Here is a 23,879-nt window from a genome sequence, read left to right on the forward strand (position 1 = left end):
TGTAGTCCAATTTTTCAATTCTTAGTTTTTGTTCTCTAAGCTATCAGGTTCATTCTCAGTAGGTATTACCCATACCTACATCTTGCAGTTTTTCCTATATTTTCTTCTACCAGTTTCAGACTTCTGGGTCTTACTATAAGATCTTTGATGCATTCTGAATTCACTTTTGTACAAGATAAAAGACAGTGATCCAAGATTCCAGTGTTGTTATTGTTTTAGCTCTTTGGGAGGGGGAGGCTGCCACCCAGCTCCCAAATAAATCACACTCAGAGGCTTATTCTTATTTATGTATGCCCAGCCTTAGCTTGGCTTGGTTTCTTGCCTGCTTTTCTTAACTTTAAATTATCCTGTCTGTCTTTTGCCTCTAGGCTTTTCTTACTTCTGTGAATCTTACTCTTACTCTGTGTCTTGCTGCGTAGCTGGGTAGCTGGTCCCTGATGTCCTCCTCCTCTCTGGCTCCTAGATCTCCTCTTCCCAGTTTTTTCCATATATATCTACTCTCTGCCTGCCATCCCCACCTATCCTTTTCCTGCCTTGCTATTGGCCAGTTCTTTATTAGACCATCAGGTGTCTTAGACAGGCACAGTAACACAGCTTCACAGAATTAAATACAACATAAAAACAAAAGTAACACACCTTAAAATAATGCTCTACTACACAGTGTCCTCTGTCTGAAGAGGCTGCGTTTTCTCCAATGGGTGTTCTTCACATCTGTGCCAAACATGAAGTGGCTGTAGTTGTGTGGGTTTGTTTCTAGCTTCTCGGTTATCTCTCATTGGTCTACACAATTCTGAATTCATGCTATGCTGCTTTTGTTTCTCTGTCTCTATAATGTGTCTTGAAAGCAGGAACTTTGATGCCTCCAACACTGTTGTATGTATTCCAGAATGTGCTAGCTCTGAAGGATGTTTTGTGATTCCAGGTAAAATTTAAAATTGTTTTTCTCATTTCTGTGAAGAATTTCATTGCAGTTTTGATAGTGCTGTATCCTTAGATCACACTTGGTACCATAACCATCTTCACAGTATTAACTATGTCAATCCATGAGCATGGGAGGCCTCTCTACCTCCTCCGATTTTCAATTTCTTTTATACTTTTCATTGTAGAGGATGTTCACCCCCTTGGCTAGGTTTGTGTCAGTTGTTTCTTTGAAGTTATCATGAATGGAACACTACCTGATCTCTTTTCAACATATTTGTTCTAAGTATATAGAAATTCCAGTCATTTTTATGTGCTTATTTTGTGTCCTTCTTCTAACAGTTTTCTGGTGGAGTCTATAGGGTTAGTCTTTATGACACCCATCACTCTATACAATGAACAAGTACCAATAAAAATATTGTACATGAAAAAATCTCTTAAAGAGAGAATAGTGTAATCTAAGTGTCACGATGTATACCTTAAATACACACAATGCTGTCACTTTAAAAAACAAAACTAAAGTGATGTAAGATGAATTTTAATTAAAATGATTAAGTACCACGCTGGGGTTTGGTTTCAAAGGCTAATAATAAATTGCTCTTTTAGAATTTATCTTCACTCCTAGGTGTGGGAATCATATCGCAGATGGAGAGTATAATGAGACAAGTGCCGGCTGGTGTGTACTGAGCCTCCAAGTCACGCTGTGCTCAGCAGGGCTGCACAGCGACTCTTGTAGGTAGATGATGCCTGCTCTCCTCCTTGTTGTTGTCTGTATTAAGCAAAAAGGCAGCATATGTGATGAGCAATGGCAACTGAAGTGCTGGACCACATCAGCATTTCCAGAAGCTCAAAATAGAAACCATGTGAAACAGCCCATTATGCTGTTTATTTAAGGGTGGGGAATGGAACACATATGAATCACTTATTCTCTCTCTCTCTCTCTCTCTCTCTCTCTCTCTCTCTCTCTCTCTCTCTCTCTGTGTGTGTGTGTGTGTGTGTGTGTGTGTGTGTGTATGTGCACATGCACGTGCGCTCATGCCTCAGTGCACACACATGGAGGTCAGAGGACAACCTTGGGTTTCAGTCCTCACCTTCTGCCTTGATTGGAACAGAGTCTCTCATTTGCTCCTGCACAAGCCAGGCTACCTGACCCATGAGCTTCAGGGATTCTCCCGTCTCTGCCTCCTCTCTTACCATCCATGCACTGAGATTACAGACACATGCTTGGAAAGGGTGCTGTGTATAAGGATCTGCCCCTCTCTAAGCTGTCTGATGCAGTCAATGAAGAAGTAAAATGAAAATCATGGAGAAGACAGAGTGTGTTAGGTGGAGGCATGCTGATTTACATTGGAAATCTGGGGTGAGCTCCCCTAAAATAGCCAGGTTCTGATTCAAAAGTCTAAATTAGTTGTGTGATACCACCAAGGAGACTTGGAATTGTGATAAAGGTAATGTCTTGAGAAGAAAGATGGCCCTGGATGACATGGGTAAATCCAGTATAATCACAGGATCCTGCATGAGAAGGTAAAGCAGAGTTAAAACACACACACACACACACACACACACACACACACACACACACACACACACACATACATGCTGTGAAATGTCAATCTGTATGCTGTGAATATGTGTCGCTCTGATTGGTTGATAAATAAAACACTGATTGGCCAGTAGCCAGACAGGAAGTATAGGCAAGGAAGCAGACGAGAATTTTGGGGAAAGGAAAGCTAAGTCAGGAGTCACCAGTCAGACACAGAAGAAGCAAGATGTGAAGGCAGAACTGAGAAAAGGTACGAAGCCATGTGGCTAAATATAAATAAGAATTATGGGTTAATTTAAGTGTAAGATCTAATCAGCAATAAGCCTGAGCAAATGACCAAGGAGTTATAATTAATATTAAGCCTCTGTGTGACTATTTTATAAAAGGCTGTGGGACTGTGGGTAAGAGATTTGTCCTGACTGTGGGGCAGGCGGGACACAGGAAAACTTCTGATTACACACACACACACACAGAGAGAGAGAGAGAGAGAGAGAGAGAGAGAGAGAGAGAGAGAGAGAGAGAGAGAGAGAGAGCTTATGTTGAAAAGTTGTGATTATTTGGTCTGGAGGGGGCCATGAGTTGAAGAATGTGAACAAGCCATGGAAGCTCCCTGAGAGACGGCTCACTGAGAGAAGGCTCCCTGGGTGAAGTGTTTGCTCTGCAAACGTGAGGATCTGCATTCAAATCCCCCGGAATTCACTTTTTAAAAAGCAGAGGCACGCACATGGAGCTGGGAAGGCAAGGACCAGAGAGTCCCTGGGGCTTGATGACCAATCTGGTCAAATTGGTGAGCTCCAGGTTCAGAGAGAGACCCTGTTTCAAAAAACAAGACAGAGAGTGAGAAAGGAAGATACTCAGTGTGGACCTCTGGCCTCCACATGTATGTGCATACACATGTTCACACACATATGCATGAACATATACACAAATATGCACACACAGATATAGACAACTAAAAATCTTGAAAAAAAGAAGCAAATGACTCTCCCTAAGAGAATCCACAAACAATGCAGATGTGCCCACACCTTGATGTCAGCCAACTGAAGTCATTCTGAATTTGACCTCTGGAACTGTGAGTCGGCACTGTGCTGACTTGTAAGAGAAGTCATCGGCAACCAACGTGGTGTTCAGCGATGGCTGTCACTGAAGAAGTAACATCTGGATAAAGGTCTAAGAGGAATACAGGGGAAGCATGGAGGTCTGTGGTGAGTGCCCCAAAGGAAAGGCTATGGCAAGCACAAAATTGACACCCTTTCAGCTAGACTTGCTGCCTGGGGCGTCATTACCACCTACGCCACCTAGCTCTTGAGTTATAGAAGTGTGCTACCTAGCCCAGCTCTTTACATGGGTGCTGTGAATCTGCATTCAGATCCTGATGTTTGTGCAGCAAGCACTTTGCCTGCTGAGCACACACCCCCAACCCACCCACTCCTAACTTTCTTTATCCCCTGGCAATGAGGTCAGGGGTTTGGTTCCACCACATGCTCTCCATGTTCTAACCCCTCACCACAGGCCCCAAAGTAACAAGGTTAACCAACTACAGACTGAAACCTCCAAATGGAAGGCCAAAGCAAACCTTTTTTTCTATCTAAACTGATCACTTCAGGTATTTTGTTACTGCAACAGAAAATGGACTAATACGAGGAATTCCTGAAGGGCACCACTCAGCTGCTGCTGTGGTGAGATTGTTAAGGACTAAAACACAATGAGAGGCCAGTTAGCAGGCCGACGGGTCCATCGGAGAGTGATGATGATGTAGGAGACACAGCAGAGGCAGCGGCCCTCCAGGCGCTGGGGGCACAAGTCATTCTGGTTGTGAGGTTGAAAGAGATTGTAGCAATGGGAGAAAGAAAGCCCAGTGGAACAGAGGAAAAATTACCACAGTAATTTGGGCAACAAATCGAAAGTGCTTGGACCTCAGATCCAGGAGGATGTGTTAGATGCAGAATCTATTTTCAAGGTAGAGCTGATGGAATTTTCTGATGTCTGGGAAGAATGAAGGTTACACAGGATGAGGTACAGAGCAGCTGCCTTCCCTTGCTCTCTCTCTCTAATCACGAGCTGCAGGCAGTTTAAATCTTCACCCTGCGAGATCTGCCTGCACGATCCATTTCAACAATTTACTAGATTATTCAGGACAACGCAAGAGAAGGCTGAGATAATTACAATCAAGTCGGGCTCTCAAATAATACCTATACAAGACTCTCAACCTGCGTTTTCTACGTTTCATCAGAACTTTGCAAGAAGGAAGTTTCAAGAGATTGGGGAAATGGAGAGCTAGGAACTCTGGCACAAAGACTCCAAGGACTCACAGTGTCCAGTCCAAGCTCGGGTTCCTGGGTGACTAAGAGGCTGTGGGGTGTTGTGAGCCCCTCTCAATGTTTCAATAATCTTTTCAGAAACTGCCTAGAAGCTGTTTGGTGTGCTGCTGCTGATACATTCACTGTCTGACTTGTGTTACCTTAGAGTCCCTCTGTGTGGTCCAAATTACCCTAGTCAGTAAACAATTAATAAAAATAAGAAAAAATGCAATTTGCTTGAAAAATAATCTTTAAAACCATAGAGACGGTGGAGAGGAGAAAGCAGAAGCAAGATAGAACGTTTGGGGCATGGGGGCGGGGTGGGATCAGGCAATTCACTTGGCATCCTGTCCAGTGTCGTGGTGAATTCGGGACCCACTCCTCACTCCCCACCAGTACAACAGGCAATTGTGGTTTGCCTGCCCAGGGTTCTCTTCCCCGTCTTTAATGGCAGCCCCTAACGCTCCTGCCTGAGCCATGTCATACCAGTTTCCAGCCTATCAAGTTTAGGAATTGGGATAAATTTTGTTTCTTGCCAACTACCGGTGTGTATCTATGGCAGTCATCCAATCAGAGGGCCACATTCAGTCAAGATGATTGCCTCAAAGCTGACTGTGTTACTCCACCCAGAGGAACCCGTCCGTGGCTTTTGCTGGAAGGACCAAGGACTGTTGTGAGCTCTAGACTCTGAGAGGTAAGCACAACTAGAGTTGTTGACCCTTGCTGGCCTCCCTTAGGAAAAGCCTGGTGGGTAAACGGAACTGTCAAAGGAGTTGGACCTTGAGATGGACCAGCTGCCTGAGCCATGCTCTCTCAGTCGCTCTCCCACCACAGAAAGGAAACTGGTATTAAGAACTAAATGGCCAGGGACTGGAGAATGGCTCAGGGGTTAACAGTACTGGCTGCTCTTCCAGAGGAACAAGATTCTGTTTTCAGGACCCACATGGTGGTTTACAACTGTCTGTAACTCCAGTCCCAGGGGATCCAACACCTTCATCTGGTTTCTGCAGGTACCAAGCACTCAGATGGTGCCCAGACATACATGCAGACAGAGACCCTATACATATAAATAAACAAATAAATTTAAATATATTTATTATTTTAATTGTGTATATGTGTATATGTCTATATTTAGGTGTGTTCACATGAGTTCGGGTGCCAGTTCAGGCTGGGGTGTCAGGTCTCCTGGGAGCTGGAGTTATATGTGATTATGAGCTGCCTGGTGTGGGTGCTGGGAAATGAACTTGGGTTCTCTGCAAGAGCAGTAAGTGCTCTTAACTACTACAGCCCTAGCATTTACAATAATAATAATAATAACTAAATGGCCATTTTGGAGTTGTATTTCTCTAACTCACTGATGCAGAACAAGCTGCTTAGTTTTAGCAATTACATAAAAGCTAATTTATGAATCAAGGCCGTTGAAGGAAATAATTAATAAAAGTCTCCGAGAGTAATTTGAAATGTGCAGTGTGATGTTAAGAAAAATAAGAGTAAAATGCAGCTGTTATTGTTGGCTCCTGTCCCTGTCCACTATCTAATGAAGGCAAGCAGAGAAATCATTGAATGGTTGCAGTCAGTGAGGCCGAGTACATAAATCATTGAGAACTCTTGACTGTATGTAATTACTTCATTACTCTACCTTTACAGTGGACTGTGTTTGGCACCTGTACTCTAAGGGGCATGTATGTCTTCCACCAACATCTTTTACGTGTGTATTATAATTACCCCATGGAAACCTGTGTAGTGTGAGTACACGTGTGTTTATCTCTTTTCCATTAAACTTGAATAGGGCAGGATCATTATGAACTGTCATCCATTATGGGAGCATGTGAGTCCCTCAACATTTGCATATGAATAACTGAAAGAGATTTATGATTCTATCTTAGAACATTAAAAGGTTTTGTTGCATAAATTACACTAATCTGTCCGAGCCCCTCTGGCTCTCTCTGCTGCCTGTCTGTCAGATGGGCTTGGGTTGTCTCTGCGCTCCACTGGGAATAGAGTAAGCAGGCACAGATATTAGCAGGCACAGGCATTTCAGGGCGTTTTGAAGCTCTGCATTTTTCAAGTGGATGTTGCTGACACTGAACAGGCACAGCTCCCAAGACAGCAGGCTCAGCCTCCCCAAGTTCTGTGTAATTTGGCGTCTTAGAAGCAATAGTCCAACCAAGGATCTCCAACTGTGCAGCTGTGAGGTTTAAAAGAGTGCAAACAAACAACAGCAATGACCCCTTAACACGTCTCTGAGAGAGGGCCCTGTGAGGCATGGTGCAGCTCAAGATAGCTAGGATGAAATAATACACAAATAGGTAAGATTAATTACTATCAAAGTCCACAGTCCCCACCTTCAAAACCACGCTGTGTTTTATAAACTTCAGATTCTAAGATCCAACCCTTGAAATAATCCTGCCGAAAAGTATCCGTGCTCATCCTGCACCATTCATTCTTATCTACTGATGCTACTCTTCAAACACTCGGCTGACCTCTAGGCTACTAGAGGCTCCATATGCCCCATTCCTGCCCAATAGCTAATGAAGGCAAGCAAGGATGTAAGGGGCATGTTTCCCTTACCACTTTTACTCTTCAAACTAATGCTTTCATGACCTGAACTCAATGATGGCACCACCCTGTAGCTCTTTACAACCTTGACCTAGACCACTCCTGAGCCCAATTCTCAGCCACGAGACCCTTAGTGTTTGTTTATCTGGATGCTACTCTGAGATAACTTTTTTTTAATAACAACGCATTGAGTGACAGGTAACTATGGGGTCTACCCAATTCATCATCTAAAGAGGATGCCTTGTCTGAAACAAGTGACAGATGTCAGTTATCAGTGAGACTGCCCCAGGCATGCAAATGATACCATAATAACATGCAATTTGATCTTATTGGTTACATCACTCTGGTTTCTGGTTTCCAAAGTGTGTGGTTCAAAATTATCTAATTAAGCAAACACCGCTGTAATAACTGTTGCAGAATTATCAATAGATGCTAAAATTAGTGAGCAATAGAGCAGGATACCCAGAGAAAAGAGATCAGTGGTTTCTGGTAGCTGAGGGAGGGAGTAATGGAAATAATATCTAATGGGTTTGGGTTACTTCCTTGAGTCATGAAAATGTTCCAGACTTAGATAGTGACCATAGCCATACAACTTTGTGAATATAATTTTAATATCGTTGACATGTACACATTAGGGAGTGGGATTTATGGTCCATGGATTGTATTTCAATAAAAAGCATTAATAAAACTGAGAGAACAGAGAGCAATGATGAGTAAGATATTTACATGGTCTCAAAACCTCTGGCACAAAGTACTCATGAACCTCATTGAATAATGAGGAGTGCCAAGCAAAGCAGCGCAACTATCTTCACCAGGTAATCAGAGTGAACGCCACCAGGACTAGAACCAGCTGATAGAGTGTGCCTCCTAATTCAGGGCACAAGATCACACTTGTGGCATTTTCCCAAAGATGTATGACTTGAATTCCAGATGAGAAACTATCGGGAAAACATGAGAACATCCAGAATTGACATTCTGACAAATACCTGGCATGGACCCTCAAAAGTGTTGAGGTCACTGAGGTGGGTTGAATTGTAGGCCCTATCACATGGAGACATTATTTAGAATGACGGGTTGTTACTGAAGTAAGGATCTCAAGATGAGGTTGTGTTGGACTAGAGTGAAGCTGACGCCCAATGGCACATGTTTATGAAAGACCTAAAAGAAAAAACAAAAAACACCAGTGAAGCTGGCATCCTGGCACATACTTGTAATCTGAGCAGCCTGGAGGCTGAGTAAAGAAGATGGGGACTTAAAGCCAGCCTGGGCTTTATAGTAAGACCCTACATCAAAATAAAAAAAGAAAGAGAAAATTTGAAGACACAAGGATTCATAAAGAAGACGCACAAGTAAAGACAGAAGCAGAGGTTGCTGCTATGAACCTAACCAAAGGTCCTGAGCAGCTGCCATGAAATGTAAGACAGATATGAAACGGATTTTCCCACAGTATCTCAGTGAACCCACCCGATGAGGCCTGAGGCCTGTGACTCTGATGCTCAGAACAGCAGCGAGAGAATGAGTTCCTATTGATAGAAACTGTCAAATTTGGATGCATTTATAACCACAGTTCTGTGAAACTCAGGCGCTCGTGAAGCAGAAAAGGATGCTGGACAGAGTTGTAGATGAGAAGTTAATGAGGACAGATGCAGCAGGAACTGGATCTCACTCAGAGAAAAACACATTTGGAGGGTAATCTGTCAAAGCTGAATAAAATTGGGGTTAGACAACAGTATTGTACCAATCATGGTAGGGTATTTCATGAGATGAGTGAGGCTTCATGACATGTGAGCATGTGGGAATTAGATAAATGGAACATGGCATTTTCAGCAATTTTTATTTCTAAGTCTGAATTTTTTTCAAAACAAATCATTTAAAAACTGAAAAGGAAAAAAAAAAACCTTAATTGTATAGCCAATATCAAGTGTAAGAGCCACTGATACAGTTCTCTGTAGCTTGATTTTTCTGCCTTGCCCACAGGACAAATCTCTGTCACCCGCCAGTCCCACAGCCGCTCAGACCCAACCAAGTAAACACAGAGACTTAATTTGCTTACAAACTGCATGGCCGTGGCAGGCTTCCTGCTAACTGTCCTTATCTTGCTAACTGTGCTTTTATCTTAAATTGATCCATTTCCATACATCTATACCTTGCCATGTGGCTGGTGGCTTACTGGCGTCTTCACATGCTGCTGGTCATGGCGGTGGCTGCAGTGTCTCTGGTCATGGCAGCGGCTGCAGCCTCTCTGGTCATGGCGGCGGCTGCAGCGTCTCCGTCTCCTTCTGCCTTTCTGTCCTTCTATTTCTCCTCTCTGTTAGTCCCTATCTTTCCTGCCTAGCCACGGCCGATCAGGTTTTATTTATTAACCAATCAGAGCAACTTGACATACAGACCATCCCCCAGCACAGCCAAGTGCAGACCATCTCAAACACCTGCACTCAGGCCCATGGTCCTAATCATCCTCTATACGGACCTGCTGGGTAACGCCACAAAGAACCTGAGAATGGGCTCCCACAGGACATACAGAACATCCCACAGCAGTTCTCCCCTAAGCAGGTCATAGACACACCACATTTTTAAGTGCAGATTCAACACTGTTGAGAGCCATGCTGGTCCATGGCTTTCTTAGAGGTCCTGATGAGAGGGCAAAAGGAACCTGGTCCTATGTCCCTGCCCCATGGCAGACTTGACAAGGCCAGTCTGGGGCTGCACCAGGCCTTGAAGGAGTTCCAATTTCACTTCCTGGGATTTGGTTTTTCCCACAAAGAGTCTGGAGTTATCAGACACCCTTGAGATATCCTGTGTCCCTTATGCAACACTGCTTGACTAGCCTCCTGCTGACTTAGTCTCATCATATGATAGCTTCTGCTGACTTTGTTCCATTTCTTGCCTGGAAACAGTATATAAGATGCTGTACTTCTTAATAAGCTTGCTTGGCATAAGATATAATCTGTGCAAGAAAGACCTCTGGACCCCAGTTTTCTGTCTTCTTTATCTTCTCATCTTCTGGTCTTCCCACCTAGGACACTGTCACTGAAGATTGACCTGCCAGTCCAGGTCACTACACTATTAAATTTTGCTTAAGAATCATACAACCTCTACTTATACATGTATGTGTGTGTGAACATATATATTATATAATGTGTGTATTTTTTTTAACACATTACTTAATCTCTACACAGTGTCCTATGTAGAAATGGGGGATCATCACATCATATCTACCTCATAGGATTGCTTCAGAGACAGCAGAAATTATACACAATTCATGATGGGTAATGGGTGCTTGTCGTGATGAATTACTTAAATTAGACTGGCTGTGAGAGCGGAGTCAGTGTGAAACTGGCCATCCAGATGAAAGCAGATGCAGCTCCCTACTGTGAAGAACATCCAGTCTCTGTAGAGGGAGGTTTAAGGGCATGTTGATATATGTTCATGCATGAGGCGGCCAGAGATAAACTTCATGTCACTCCTCAGGGGCCATCCACCTTGTTTGTGAGTCAGGGTCTACCACTTGGACCTAGAGACCACTGATTAGGCCAGGCTGCCGGTCAGTGGGCCCCAGAGATCCTCCTGTCTCTGCCTGCCCAGTGCTGAGGTTACAAGTGTGTGCTATTATGCCGGGCTGTTGATGTGAATTTTGAAATTTGTACTCAGATCCCCATGCTTTCATGGTAAGCACATTATCAACTGAGTCCTCACTTATATTGGCTCCTTTTCTGCTGCTGTGACTACACACTATACCAAAAGCAACTTAAAGAGGACAGTTTATTTTGGCTTATGGGTCCAGAGGGATAGATGTACCTAATGGTGGGGGGAGACAGCAGGTAGTTGGGGCAGGTAACTGACAGATTATATCTCATCTGTCTACAGGAAGTAGAGAGGGTGGCTGGAAACGAGGCAAGGCTACACACTCTCAAAGCCTGCTCCAAGCCATGTGCTTCCTCCAGCAAGGCTCTGTATGTTGAACATTCTACAACCCCTCCAAACACCACCAACAACTGGGAACCAAGTACTCAAATACCTGAGCCTAGGGAGGACACTTCTCACTCAAACTGTGTTTCTCCAGCTCCCTTCTCTCCTTCTGAAGCAACTGTAAGTCCAGTGAAAGAAGAACCAATGGGAAACAATGGACACGAGGAATGAAAAGCTGACTAGCCTATGACTTCTTCCTCTGGGAGGCCAGGCAACAGCTGGCCCTTAATACACAAACCAGCGTGTTTGCTTCCTGGAGAAAGCAGCACTTGCTTTGTTGTTTCGTCTCTAAGGCAGAGTCTCACTATTTAGACCCACTTAGAACTCACTGGGTAGCCCAAACTAGCCTTAAACATAGAGCGATCCTCCTGTCTCTGCCTCCCACTTGAGGGGATGACATGTGTGAGCCACCATACCTAGTTACAATCCCATGTTTGTGAGAAGAGAGAAGTTCCAGGCAAACTTGCTGAGAACCTTGCTGGTTTGATTGACAGCTGGGGGCAACCTTACAAAAGCTCTGCCTGCCAGCACTATGCTGCTCAAGCAGAAGCTGCAGTGCTCCTGGATCAAACCATGAGGATTTCTGCGGCTGTCAATAGGCTGTTGACAGTCCAAATGCATACACCTCCCTTTTCTTCCTCCCTTCCTCATAATTCATGTCTTTTCTCACCTTTTTTCTTCATGGTTTAGAAAGCCATTTTCATCTTTAAGCCCGAAGTGGATGAAATGTTTGCTGAGACAATCAGCTTCATGAACTTAACCAATGTGGCCAAGAAGGAAGCCTGAGGCCCCTTTTGTCTTCCCGCCAACTGTGTCTACAGATCGCCATTGTCTCTTTCAAGTGACTTTGGGCTCTGTGGGTACTGAGCACATTGCCCTGCTCCCTGCCAGCTCTGCTGAAGCCGGCACTGTGCCCACAGCCAACAGCGCAATTTGCCAGCAAAACATCCAAGCTGGGAAAATGCACACACATCAGAAGATCCGCTAGGCGCTTCAGGAGCCAGGCAAGGAACCCATGCACAATTGGAATTCAAGTCGAGGCCACCTAGCTCTGTGGGAAGCCTTTGTGGAAAGGAAACCGCTTTGCTCCTCTAGCCATTCTGGGGTCTCTCCAAAGGACTCACAACTGCTAAGAGGTGCCTCAGGCACTTCTGTAGCATCCAGGGAGGTGGAGTACATTTTATTTCTCCTAGACCCTGAAGTGTTTCCTCCCACTCTGAGCTCCCCTTAAGGTTTTCTCTCCCCAAGCACCAGCAGGAGTAGCCTGGCTGTTGGCATCTCACCAGGGATGACACACACAATTGCCAATCTGGAGGAAAATATGCATTTCAAAGACCTTGGCCTCAAAGGGATGTGAGGTGGAGCTGATTATTAGCCAATGCTGTGATTGTCACCATGAGTATAGGTTCCCCCAGATGGTTCCCTCTCCCATAGGCACGCCACCTCACTACGAGGAGTTCACCTAGAGAATAAAAATGCCAAAAACAAAAGAAGAAGAAGAAGAAGAAGAAGAAGAAGAAGAAGAAGAAGAAGAAGAAGAAGAAGAAGAAGAAGAAGAAGAAGAAGTCGACTCCCAATTCCTGCCTTCCCCATTCCCAACAATATGGGGCGGTGGGCTACTTAAAAGCCTGTGTTGTGTTCATTGGCTTGTTGTTTTATCTAATAACTGGCTGGCCTACAATTGGTGGAGATATTTTTATTTGCCACTTAGATAAGTGATTTCTCAATCAATGTCATCTTCTATATCCCCCAAAGGCAGAACACCTTGGGACACTGGCTTACCATTCTTGGTCATGGACCTTTTTTAAAAGAAGTTGGACCCTAGGGCCGGCAATGGCTCAGCCAGCAATGGCTCAGCTACTGTACCAAAAAACTCAGGTTCGATTTCCAGCACCTTCATGGTGGCTAACAGCCATCTGTAACTCCAGTTCCGGGGGCTTTGCTACCTTCTCTGGACTCTGAAGACACTGTGCACAGGTGCTGCACAGACATACATGTGGGCAAAACATCCATACACATAAAATTAAAGCTAAACCTTCAAAAGAGAGGTTGAAAGTGCAAGAGTTGGGTGCTGTTTTATTCTGGGGAAAGCGAGACCAGTATTTGTCCATGTACACCTGACAGCTTTGACAAATACAAGTAGAGAAATTATAAAGGGTGAAGCTATTCCCAAACAGTGAGGGGCACATGCAAATGCATATGTAATAAGAGACCAGTGGTTCCCTGAGATCTGACCACATGCTGGACGTTGAACTCTGAACTCTGTATGCTGAACTCTGTATGTGGCAGACCTTATCTCACGTAAATGTGTAGCCACTCCAAACCAGGGGGGGGGGGATTAGCATTCACAAATGATAGCACAGGAACTACTTCAAAGATATTTGTTTGTTTGTCTTTGAGATGAGGCTTCATGTAGCCCAGGATGGCCTCAAGCTCATGGTCAATAATGACTTTGAACTTCTGATCTTGCTAGAGATCAAACCCAGAGCTTTGTGCATACTAGGCAAGCACTTGACCAAGTGAGCCACATTCCCAGCCTGCTTCAAAGACATTCTTCAAAATCATACCCAAGAGAACATGAAAACTACACAGAGGCAATACTTACTGGATTGGTGCAAGATGAAGGAGAGGTTAAGCCTAAATCACAGAGCTCTGCTAAAGATAAAAGGTGGTTGCTCTGAAAATTGGAAGATCTGATGTTGAACGCCATCCTCTTACCCCAGGTTGGAATGCCACAGGCTCCACAGAACCTAGATGTCAATCACATTTTCATGCAAGCATCCTGACTCTTATTTCCCATATGCAGACTGAGTGGAAGACAAAGTGTTTATCCCTCCACCCTGGAGAGACTAATCAATGTCCACCTCACAGAACTTGATGACTGTGCCTTGCAGTAGCATCTTCTAATGTAGACTTCAGAACTGGCAATTCGGGTAAATGGGTAATGATGCCTGCTGTACAGGCCTGATGAGATGAGCTAGACTCCCAGGAACCCAAGTAAAGCTAGAAGAAGAGAATGACTCAATGATTGTCTACACAGCCACAGTGGTATGTACATACCCTTCCCACACCCCATAACAATAAATAAAATAACTTAAATTGACTTTTTAATTCTCATAAAAATAAGTGACTATGCAAATGACTAATGAAAAATACATAAACATATATACGTCTGCATTTCTAGAGTGTGTGTGTGTGTGTGTGTGTGTGTGTGTGTGTGTGTTACACACACACAGTAACAACCTTCTAACAGAAGCCATTTCTAAGAAAGACAGTTGTCTTAGCAGGGTTCTATTGCTGTGCCATGACCACGGCAACTCTTATAAAGGAAAATATTTAATTGGGCTGGCTCACAGTTTTAGAGGTTTAGTCCATTATTGTCATAGCAGGTGGCATGGAGGCAGACACAGTACTGGAGAAGGAGTTGAGGGTTCTACATCTTGATCTACAGGTAAGAGAAGCAACTGTGTACTCCACTTAGTGTAACTTGAGCAAAGGAGATCTCAAATCCCATCCCCACACTGACCCCCTAACAAGGCCACACCTACTCCAACAAGACACTCCTCCTAATAGTGCCACTCCCTATGCGGGCCATTTTCTTTCAAATGACCACAACAGAGGGAATCAGAGAAGGGCAGAGGAAATGGAACTGAAGAGATAGTTTGCTGTGGGATGGTCTGTATGTCAAATTACTCTGATTGGTCAATAAATAAAACACTGATTGGCCAGTGGCTAGACAGGAAGTATAGGTGGGACTAACAGAGAGGAGAAAAGAAAGAACAGGAAGGTGGAAGGAGTCACTGCCAGCCGCAGCCAGGACAAGCAGCATGTGAAGATGCCGGTAAGCCATGAGCCACGTGGCAAGGTATAGATTTATGGAAATGGATTAATTTAAGCTATAAGAACAGTTAGCAAGAAGCCTGCCATGGCCATACAGTTTGTAAGCAATATAAGTCTCTGTGTTTACTTGGTTGGGTCTGAGCAGCTGTGGGACTGGTGGGTGACAAAGATTTGTCCTGACTGTGGGCCAGGCAGGAAAACTCTAGTTACAATAGTTAAATATTTTTCTCTGAACACAAAAACCTTAATTTTGCAGAAAATATTTTTATATTGTAAAGCAGCTTTAATAACAAAATAATTTGTGGTAATCACTGATATAAAGAATAAGGGTTTGTTGAGAGTAAAGTAGTTAAATGCATTTCAAATTGCTCAATGGGAAAGCTTTTCAATAAAACGTCTAGCTTGGTGGTAGAGTGCTTGCCTAGTAGACATGAGACCCTGGGTTCGCTCTCTGTAAGTACCATGAAGAAGGAAGATGTGGGAGGGTGAGGAGAAATAGAGAGGAGGAGCATGAAGAGATCAGGCAGACAGGAGAAGGAGGGACCAAGGACAGGAAGAGGAGGGAGGAAGGAGGAGCAGGAAGGAGAGGAGGAGGCAGCACTTGCTACTGGGGTCCAACAGCAAATGGCCTCATTTCTGCATGCAGGTTCCAACCCCATCTCCTCACTCTGCTGCTCCACAAACCAATGGTCTCTGGGTTCCAGTGAAGCTGAATTCAGAAAAACAAGCTGAATTTGGCCCTTGGACTGAAGTTTTCCCGCCCTTGATTTAATGGGATGACTTATGGATAATAAGTAGTCTGTATTCGTTTACAGATATGGGCAGATTGTTCATACACTTTATGTATAAATATTTCACATATGGCTCAATTATAGATGTGCACACATCTATGCAATTCAATAAATGGCTCCCACAGATTCCCTCTCTGCAGCTGTAAGAAAGAATGAGTAAGCCACATATTATGACACAGGGATCCTCCAAGATATGCAAATCAGAAAACTCAGGCACAGATGTGTAAGAATGGTAAAGCCGTTCTTGGATTTGGCACCTTGCAGGTTATAGGCAAAGGTTTTGAAGATGGTGTAGAAAAGTTTGTCATTGCCCCTAAAAAAGACAGCAGGGACTCTTGGGATAACAATAAAAAAACTTCACTTTCCTTTTTATATTTGTGGTGGTTAGAATGAGAATGGCCACCATAAGCTCATATATTTGAATGTTTAGTCACCAGGGAGTGGCACTATTTGAAAGGATTCTGAGGTACAGCCTTGTTGGAGAAAGTGTGTCAATGAGGTGAACTTTGATGTTTCAAAAGCCCATAGCAAGCCCAGTGTCTCCCTCTCTGCCCACAGGATCAGGATGTGGCTCTCAGCTACATCTCCAGCCCCACGTCTGCCTGCTGTGCTGTCATGCTCCCTGCCATGATGGCAATGGACTGAGCCTCTGAAACGGTAAGCCAGCCCCCAATTAAGTGTTTTCTTTTATAAGCGTTGCCTTGGCCATGGTATCTCTTCACAGCAATAGAAGTGTTCTTTTGTACTTTTTCTTACTGTGTATATATAACTTTAGCTCTTAAATATGTATAAAGAAAATAGATAAAATGGATAGAATGAGAAAGCCTGAGTGAAGAGACACAGTGCTGTTTGGAAACTCACCCCACAGTCAGTTGCTATCAGAGTTGGTGAAGCTGTGCTGGTTTTTAAGGTGTCGAAATTCACATGGATCAGTGTAGCTGGAGAATTTCTCTCCAGCTGCTGCCAAGTCCTGCCAGTCCTGGAGCCCACTTATAAAATAAACACACAGACTTACATTATTTAAACTGCTTGGCCATTGGCTCAGGCCTATCATTATCTAGCTCTTACTCTTATATTTAGCCCATTTCTATTAATCTATACTTTGCCACATGGCTCATGGCTTATTGGTACCTTACATCTTCCTTGTCCTGGCAGCAACTGTAGGCAGTGTCCCTCTGCCTTCCTGTTCCCTCAATTCTCTTCTCTGTTAGTCCCACCTATACTTCCTGTCTGGCCACTGGCCAATCAGTGTTTATTTATACAGAGCGATAGCCACAGCAGAACAAAAATAACTATTCAGAATAAGACAGGGGTGTAGATCTGTATTAGTTTCTTCTCTGTTGCTGTAATAAAATACATAAAGAAGAGGGTTATGGTTCCAGACTGCTAGATGTTCATAATGGTGTAAAAGCAGGAGCAGCTAAGCAATTGCATCTCAACTGCAGATGCAGACAGGAAACATGGGGGGAGAGAGCGAGAGAGAGAGCGAGAGAGAGAGAGAGAGAGAGAGAGAGAGAGAGAGAGAGAGAGAGAGAGAGAGAGAAATGGGGTAGGGCTACAAATGCTCAAAGCCTGCCCCTACTGATCTACTTCTTCTTCCACAAGGCTGCACTCCTTGATAATTTCCTTACCTCCTTAAAGAGCCACCAGCTGGGTACCACGTTTTCAAATACATGAGCCTAGGGAGCACTTTTTTCATTCAAACCATCCCAGCTCAGTGGTGGAGTACTTTACTCACATGGACAAAGCTCTGAGTTTGATCTCTAATACCACATAAACCCAGTATAGTAGTACATGGCTGTTGTCTAGGCACCTGAGAAGTGGAGGCAGGAGGAAAAGCAGTTCAGAGTCATCTCAGCTTCATGAGGACATCAAAGTCAGCCTAGGCTGGAATAAACCCCATCTGAAAAAAATATATACACCAAACTCTCCTTGGCAACCTGAACTTCGGAGCCCTTCCTCAGGCCACCGCTTCCCAAGAGCATCTAGGCAAGTCTAGACACTGTCCTGAGCTGCCTGTTGGCCCCCAACGAGACAAAATCAGCATCATTTGGTTGTCCTGGCACTGTGTTTGCCTAAGCAAAGGAGATAATGTATGTCTGCAGAATAGAAACCTCTTGGCCAATATAAAATAACTAACACAATTCTTCCTTACAGCCTACCAACAAAGACTATGTGAAGAATTGCTCCAACCAACATAATCGTTTCTTCTATGCAGGCTCCAAACAACACCCTCCATTCATATTTCTATTGTGGCAAGAATAATGGTGCTATCTAGGATGTTGAATGTGAGTCGATTTCCTTTGCTATCCAGAACTGAAGACAGAGAAATGGCTTCTTTTGCACATATTCAGGACCCTGGATTTCGGCCAATGTAGATTCAGTATATGTTTGATGAATAAATAAGCAGAGAGAGAGTCAAGGCTGCAAGAATAATCACATTGTGTATTGAGATGGAGACACACAGTTCCTGAGTAACTTGGTGATGCTGCTTATAAAACAGTCACAGGCCAAAAACATGATCAATAAATCATGGTTTGAATCTGTTGGTGGAAATATATATGTATATTTGCCTCATTGTTATATGTTTGTCAAGCACCATATACATGTCAAATTGCAATCTGATGGATATTTATTAAGTGTGCTTAAGGTGAAGATGCACTATAAGCAAGGTGGTCACTTTGCTAGCAAGTTGAAAAGTAATGAAACTGTCACAGAAACATGGGTTTTTTTAATATCTTTTTAAAATATATTTTTTAAATATTTTGTGTGTGTGTGCTTGTGCATGTGTGCAGTGCTTGTGGGCACCAGAAGAGAGGCCCAGATCTGCAGGAGCCAGAGTTTGGGAGTTGTCAGCTGCCCAATGTGAGTGCTGGAACTAAACTTGGGTCCTTCACAAGAGCAGCAAATGCTCTCCCCTGCTGCTCTCCAGCCTGACATAGGCTTTCTAATTGCAGATCTGTGTGGAGGAACTTGGCAGGTTCTGTAAGAACATGTGACTGGGTGGATAGGGTGGGTCTGGGGGAACGATGCAGTCTGCACTAGGGAAGGGATACCTGAGCTGAGAGCCAAATAAATCAAGAAATGACTAGAATGAGAGAACAAATCCATGTAAACCCACAGGAAGCCCACACCATGTCCTTGTGGGAATGACCACCAACCCTTTGAAGACTCTGGGACACTGCACAGCTCTAAGATAAGAGTAAAGGCAGATAACATGCAGAAAGACTTCTGGCAGCCCACAAGCCTCCTTCCTGTCTATCCTAGTAGCACACAGTTGAATAGCATTTCCCAACTTCCTTTGTAGTTAGAGATTGCCACATGATTGCATTCTATCCAATGGATGGAAAGAAGTGAGGTATCCCAGATTATAAAGGAATAACCATTCTTTCTGACACTCTGTCCCAAGGGAAGGGGAGTAGTGGTCGAAAGGGACTCGGGACAGCCCAGAAAGACCCAGAGCCACTGGCCAACATGTCATATCTCCTTGGATTATTGCATGAGCAAGACATAAAACTCCCACTTGTGAATTCCCTATGTCCCTGCACCCTGGCCCACAAGAACCATGAGAGGTGGGAATGAACCAGACTATACAGGGCACTGTGAATAATAGTCAAGACTTATGGGGAGGACGTTAAGGAATGAGAGCCACTGAAGGATTTTATGCACAGAGGTGTACTATAATCAAATGAATTTGGGGGAAGATGGCTGTATTTGTTCTGTGCAAAGTGATTAATAATAAACTGTTGTTTTCTCATTTCCATTTGCCAGAACAGCCCTTAGTGCCAAAATTATTACAGAGACATAAGCTGATAAGGAATAAGTGACAGCAGGTTAGAGGTGATAGAAGGACCATCAGGAAGATGAGTAGACAGGTAATTCAAGAGCAAATGTCAGAACAGCAAAACCATCAGAGCCTTTTTTAGAACTAAAATTTGAAGGCTGGTCATGGTGGCAAATTTCTTTACTTGTAGCACTGAGGAGGCAGAAAAAGGCAGATATTTGTAAGTTCAAGGCCAGCCTAGTTTACATAGTGAATTCTAGGTCAGCCAGAGCTACAGGTGAGATCCCTGTCTCAAAAAACAAAATGTTGACACAGCAACAATCACGGAGGACAAAAGCAAAGGCATCTAGAGTCTTGGGATCAAGGCACCGAAGTCAGGCTGCAGTTTTACCATCAACTGCCACTGTGGTCTTGAGCACTGTACCTAGATTTCTTTGGTCTTCAATTTCCCCCATTTGTGAAATGGGAACAATAGAATTTGTGTTTCAGAATTTCCATGAGGTCCCAAGAAGGTAATGCTAATAACACAAAGCAAACAGAACCATTTTATCAAAAATATACATTTGATCATGTGATGTTTCCTTTTACCTGTCACCCCAACATGCTGTAGACTCACCTGAGAAGAGAGTCATGATGAGGGATTATCTGGAACAGGTTGGCCTGGTAGATTGTCGTGATGACACTGATATAGGAAGACCCAGCCCAGCACAAGTGGCGCCATTCCCTAGGTTTGGATCCTGAACCATACAAGAGTGGAGAACATGAACTAAACAGTAGGCACGCATGCATCCATTCTCTCTCCTCTTGACTATCATATTATTAGCTGCTTCAAGTCCCTATGTAGACTTCTCTACAGTGATGGACTATAACCTGGAACTGTGAGCTAAAACAAACCATTTCTTCCTTGAGATGCTTTTGGTCAGGGCATTTTATCACAGCAACAAAAAGGAAACTTGGAAAGTTCCTATCTCCGACCTTGTATAAGCCCCTTTTTGTCTCCACACTTCTTAGGTACCATACAATTCCTGGTCTGGATTCAGTCTTTTCAGGTCAGCTCTCATAATTACCCACACAAGTCAGTTGCCAAAGGCCCTGATGAACTGGCAGAAGTCAGGAAAGTGTGAGGATGTCAAAGGCTGTAATCAAAGTACGTAATAAAAAATTTTCTTGAAAACCAAGACCAGGGACCTGTGGAAATCATGACAGGGAAGAAGGCAAAATGAAGCCATCAGACTGAGAAACAAAGATTCTCTAATATAAGACTGTTAATCTCAGTAATGTGAGCATTTCCAGTCTGGTAATCTGTTGTGATGGGGCATAGGGGCAGTCACCTGCACACTGTAAATCTTGAATAGCATCCCAGGCTTCTTCCCAGTTGCTTCCAATAGATTTCACTCCACTCGTTACAAAAGCATCTTGAGACAGGGGCAGACATTCCTCCCTTGTGTGAATTCTTTGATATTTTTCACTGATGCTATGGGAACCATCAGACGGACGTGCCATTCCTGTTATGGAAATCACATTGAAGGCTTCAGATTCTCTTCCACCAGTGGTGGTGAGTGCTTGTAAGGCCAGCACTTGCCATTTTGAGACAGGAAGATCATGAGTTGGAGACCAGTCGTAGCTTCATAGCAGAAGGACATTTTCTTATTCCCACTACTGTGCTTCCAGTCTTCTGGGCACACTGTCACTGAAATATTTAAAGGAAGGTGAGAGATATATATTACTTGAACAAGCATGCACCATTTAATGAGGGGGATGTAGCTGAGAAATGCGCTGAGGTGATTTTGTTATTATAAGAATGTATTCATAGCCGGGCATTGGTGGCGCACGCCTTTAATCCCAACACTCGGGAGGCAGAGCCAGGCAGATCTCTGTGAGTTTGAGGCCAGCCTGGGCTACCAAGTGAGCTCCAGGAAAGGCGCAAAGCTACACAGAGAAACCCTGTCTTGAAAAACCAAAAAAAAAAAAAAAAAAAAGAATGTATTCATACTCAAATCAAGATGGATATGATGTCACTCTGAAATATACATTTGTGACTCCTCATACATGCTGCTGTCATTGGTCCTGAGTGGTACAGTTGTTCTTTCACTTCTTCACTGAAAACAGAAACACATTTTAAAGTACCAGTTGAGCAAGCATGAGGACCTGAGTTCAAGTCCCCATAACCTATGTAAAAAGTTGAACATGATATTCTATGCCTATGCTTGTAATCATAGCCTGATCGATAGAGATGGAAGGATCCCTGGAGATTACTATCCATCTGGTCTACCCCAGTTAGTGAGCTCCAGATCAAGTGGCTGACCCTGTCTCAAGACACAAGTGGAAAGCCATAGAGGGAAACCTAGCATTGACCTCCAGCCTACACACATATGTTCACATATGTGTTCCTGCACATATACGTGCGCGCGCGCACACATACACACACACACACACACACACACACACACACACACACACACACACACACACACATCTGTTCCAGATTAGTACTGAACACATGTAATATCACGTGCATTCAGGTTTTACATGCCACTTAGCTGTTCAATCATGTTTCCACCATTCTGAGAGACTGCTCCTGAAATCTGAGGAAGGTATTTCAAAGTCTGAGCACTATGATTTCCCTGTGACATCACCTATCCGGCTTTTACATGCCTAAATTAGTTTTCAGTCCTGTGTAACAGACGACCTTGAATTTAGGCACTAAAAACACCACCCTTTTGTTGTCTTGCATTTATACATGTCTAGAAGTAGCAAGAGAGTGGGCAGCTGGTCGGCCTCTGACTTGGGATCCCCCCACACTCAGAGCAAAGTATTAGTGCAGTTCTAGTTCTAAGTGGAGAGAACATGAGGCGACATCTACTCCCACACCATTCAATTCAGCAACACGAGCCATTTCTCTGTGGTTTAAGGCCCGAGGTCTCCTTTCCTTGCTGGCTGCTGCTGGGATCTTCTCTCACCTTCCAAGTGGTAGCTGATGACCCTGGGTTGGCTCACTGCATCTTCAGAACAACACTGCCGTCCTGCACTAAAGCCCCCTTTGAACATGTATGGCTACCTCTCACTTCCTCTTGTACCACCAGCCAATGAAAATTTTCTATTTTTCAAGGCCTCGCCTGATTGACCACACTCTCCCAATAATCTTCTTACCTACTTATCTTGGAGTCCTGGTCTGAATAAAAAGGAGAAAGTGAGCTGAGCACCAGCACTCAAGGCGCTCTGCTTCTTGACTGCGGATGCCATGTGGCAAGCTGCCTCTCGCTCCTGTGTCCATACCTTCCCTGCCATGATAGATTGTATTCTCTAAGTGTGAGCCTAAATAAATCAAAGAGGCAAAAGAGTTCCCATCTGCAAAGCCCCTTCCCAGTGCTTCGATCAATATCTGATCAATTCATGTGGACTTGAAAATCCTGCATGAAGCATCTATAGAATATTGCCTTCAAAGCCTTCCTGTACAGCTCAGAGCATACAGGCAAGAGGATCTGAACTCCACAGCTCTGATACATCCTCCTTTGCCTGAATGAAAATGGGTTCTATTCATCTTGGTGGGAACCTGCCACCCACACCAGGGTCCACAGCAATTTAATTCTGGTACTGTTTGCCATGGAACCCTGAAAAGACTAAAGAGTGTTGAATGGTGGGAGGAATTCGTTTGTCACAAAATTTCATCATTTCTGTGAAACGATTGAATATTTACTTTGTTTCTTCTTATTGGAGTTTTAATTTAGTTGCAACAGAGAGAAAGATTCTGAACTGCTCATCTCATTGTGATGGCCCAGTCACCGCCAGGAGCTGGATTACAGGCTTCAGGAAAGTGAGGGGGAAGAAATATTTTAATTTTGTTTTTAATTATACAATAACAAAAGCTATTATGAACTGGGAAAGAATACCTTAAAATTAATTATCAGGCAGGAGAAGTTTCTGGGCAAGTCCTTTCAAAGCTTAATCAAGATAAAATAAAAAGAACATAAAATTAAATTTGAAAAAGAATTTGAAGGATGAAATGATTCAGAGAAGAACATAAAAAAAATACCTTATGAGAGATGAAGGCTCCAAGCTAGATACTTCTCTTGAATCTTTGTCAAAGATACTTCTCACTTGAATTATGATCAAAAAGCCATATCAATCTCTAAAAAGTGAGGAAAATGACTGAGCCAAACTTCTCTTTACAGACA

This window comes from Peromyscus maniculatus, chromosome 4, assembly GCF_049852395.1.
Source record: "Peromyscus maniculatus bairdii isolate BWxNUB_F1_BW_parent chromosome 4, HU_Pman_BW_mat_3.1, whole genome shotgun sequence".
Taxonomy (NCBI): Eukaryota; Metazoa; Chordata; class Mammalia; order Rodentia; family Cricetidae; genus Peromyscus; species Peromyscus maniculatus.